Source organism: Acipenser ruthenus, chromosome 50 (genome assembly GCF_902713425.1).
Source record: "Acipenser ruthenus chromosome 50, fAciRut3.2 maternal haplotype, whole genome shotgun sequence".
Lineage (NCBI taxonomy): Eukaryota > Metazoa > Chordata > Actinopteri > Acipenseriformes > Acipenseridae > Acipenser > Acipenser ruthenus.
The window spans coordinates 664,040-667,458 of NC_081238.1; positions in this window are offsets into that span (position 1 = coordinate 664,040).

Here is a 3,419-nt window from a genome sequence, read left to right on the forward strand (position 1 = left end):
CAATCAGGTCCTGAATGATTCAAATTGCCTCTCAGCAGCTTCTATTAGATCCTGGTTGGAGTAAAAACCTGGAGTGGATCTCACGGGCCAGAGTTGAGTACCACTAGTTTACTTTGATGAGGAGGAACAGCGACCCTATTAATAATCCTTGTTGTGCTTGCTTTCACCAGGATAGGAGTTGCTTTGAGCTTGTCCATTCGAATCATGTGACAACGTGACCTTTCACCTCTCCCCCCTCCCCCTACAGAGTAGGATTTGCAAACGAGACAGAAAAATCACGCCCAGCTCTCCCTCGGTATTTCTAATTTGCACAGAAAAGAAAACTGCGAAATATTAAGAAGCAGTGAATTCGGAAGGCGCATTTCTACATGAACTATACGACTTGTACAATATATGGATATTTAGGTTTACTAAAAAATAAAAAATGAAAAAAGAAGACAAGACGACCAGCTCGATTCATACAATGTGCATCGCGTTCTCTTTGTTCTTTACAAATTAGGAAGATATGATTTATATGCAACAGTCTGTACAACAACAAAAATTAACAATTTAAATAAAAAAAAAAGGTTACAGGTGACCCCCCCCCAAAAAATTCACATTTAAAACAAGTTTGTTTTTTTAATAAATAAATTACAACACATATTGGCCACTGCGTTGTACCCAGAAGCCTCTGAGAGACTCCACTTCCCAGACTATCATTCGGTGGACTCCGCCCCCCACAATCTCAGGGGGACGGACTCCATTTCCCAGAAGCTCCTTGGGCCTGGACGACACTCAAATAACTAAAACGTACTCAGTGCATCAGAAGTAGTCTGAACTGGAGGGGAAGGGAGGGAGGGAGCGAGGCCATCGGCCTGTGCCACACGGTGAAGCCATGTGGATTGGACACCAGTGTCATGTGACAGGGAGGGTGCAGAACTGCGACACAAGCAAGCTGTTCAGCGATCGCATAGCGGGACTGGGGTAAGCACTGGCTGTAAAGAAACAAGACCACCACTTTTAACTGATTCTGTGGTACCGTCAATGTAAACCTTCAGAAAATACTAAAGAGAATCTCAAGCCACTAAACCAGTCTGGGGAAAAAAGGTCAACCTCATCTCAATATCAAACTGGGGCCACTTCCATCTACCCCCCCCTCTCTCTACCCTTCTCTCTCTACCCCCTCACTCTCTCCCTCTCTCTACCCCCCCTCTCTCTACCCTTCTCTCTCTACCCCCTCACTCTCCCTCTCTCTCTACCTCTCTCTCTACCCCCCCTCTCTCTACCTCTCTACCCTTCTCTCTCTACCCCCTCACTCTCCCTCTCTCTACCTCTCTCTCTCTACCCCCCCTCTCTACCTCTCTCTCTACCCCCTCACTCTCTCCCTCTCTCTCCCCTCTCTCTCTCTACCCCCCCTCTCTCTACCTCTCTACCCTTCTCTCTCTACCCCCTCACTCTCTCTCTCTCTCTACCCCCCCCCTCTCTCTACCTCTCTACCCTTCTCTCTCTCTACCCCTCTCTCTCTACCCCCCTCTCTCTACCCTGTCTACCCCCTCTCTCTCTACCCCCCCCCTCTCTACCTCTCTCTACCCTTCTCTCTACCCCCTCACTCTCTCCCTCTCTCCCTCTCTCTCTCTCTACCCCCCTCTCTCTACCTCTCTACCCTTCTCTCTCTACCCCCCTCACTCTCCCTCTCTCTCTACCCCCTCTCTCTACCCTTCTCTCTCTCTCTCTCCCCTCTCTCTCTCTACCCCCCCTCTCTCTACCTCTCTCTCTCTACTCCCCTCTCTCTACCTCTCTCTCTACCTCTCTCTCTACCCCCCCCTCTCTCTACCCTTCTCTCTTTCTACCCCTCTCTCTCTACCCCCCCTCTCTCTACCCTGTCTACCCCCCTCTCTCTCTCTACCCCTCCCCCTCTCTCTACCCCTCCCCCTCTCTCTCTACCCCCCCTCTCTCTCTCTACCCTGTCTACCCCCCTCTCTCTCTCTCCCTCTCTCTCTCTCTCTCTACCCCCCTCTCTCTCTCTCTCTCTCTACCCCCCCTCTCTCTCTCTCATCCTTCGTATCAGACGCTTTCTGGGCAGCTTCCAGCATCAGTGTGGAGAGATCGATTTCTGTTTTACGCCTCAATGACGATCGCAGTTTATCATTCAATGGAATATCTTTTGGTCTGCGGTTTTGGGATCTACCAGAGTTTCTAAAACACTGAATGTTTCGACTACAAGTCTTTTTCAGCGTCCCGTTGAAATGTTTGTCAGGGGATTTCATGTTTCTTTCAGCACGGCGATGTGTTTTGTATCTAAAATCGGTCGCCCCGTTTGCCACAGATTAATCCAAGTGCTGTTTGATGGTTAAAGCCCCAAACGATGAAACCGACACGAAACTAGTTTTGGTGTCACATGACAGGGGTGTCTGAAAGGGCTCCTAGAGCTGAATTTGGGGTGATGGGGGTGAAGCCATGCAGGGCAATATAAAATGCCTCCTCTCGGAGCTCAGAGACTGGCTTTTTACAACAAAAAAAGGCTGGTTTCACAAAGCAGTTCTAGGAAGCGGTCTGCTAAATTAACTTTCATAAAAATGAAGTTAAGAAACTAACACCTTCACCCTTTAAAATCATACAGACCTGCCGAGTGGATTTCTACTAAACTTTATCAATCTTGAAATCTTGGTTTTTGGAGAGAGAAAAACAGGCCAGCTTGCTTGCATTCTAGCAGTGCTTTGTGAAACCAGCCCCTGGTTAATAAAACAAACCAAAAAAAGGTTATCCTTCAATTGAGAATCGCACAGTGGTTAATGAAGTACATTGTCACAACTTAAACAACTACGGGTCTTAATTAACAAAGCTCATTAAGCTGTAATTAAAAGTGTGGTATCCACATGAGATGCTGCTTGCTTACAATCCTATAATTCCACAGTCACGCAGAAAGAAACTCAAAGTCGTTGGGCGTTAATGAAATGGAATAAAACAAGATGATTACTCAACACCAGAGACACCGCGGGCTCTCCGTCTCCCTTCGTTACAGTTACTGAATTTAGACTGTTGATCCAAGAATAGTCGTTGTCAAACTGGGTTTCACAAAAAAAAAAACACACCAGGATTTACCAAGCTTTTCTCCCAGTGCAAATTGAAAAGGAAAACTGGGTGATATTTAAGCAAATCACGACCCCCACCCCCCCCACCCCATACCCATACCCACCCCCCCACCCCATACCCATCCCCCCCAAGTGAATTTCAGCAACCCCCCCAAGTGAATTTCAGCAACCCCCCCCCCAGTGAATTTCAGCAACCCCCCCCAAGTGAATTTCAGCAACCCCCCCCCCCAGTGAATTTCAGCAACCCCCCCCCCAGTGAATTTCAGCAACCCCCCCAGTGAATTTCAGCAACCCCCCCCCAGTGAATTTCAGCAACCCCCCCCCCCAGTGAATTTCAGCAACCCCCCC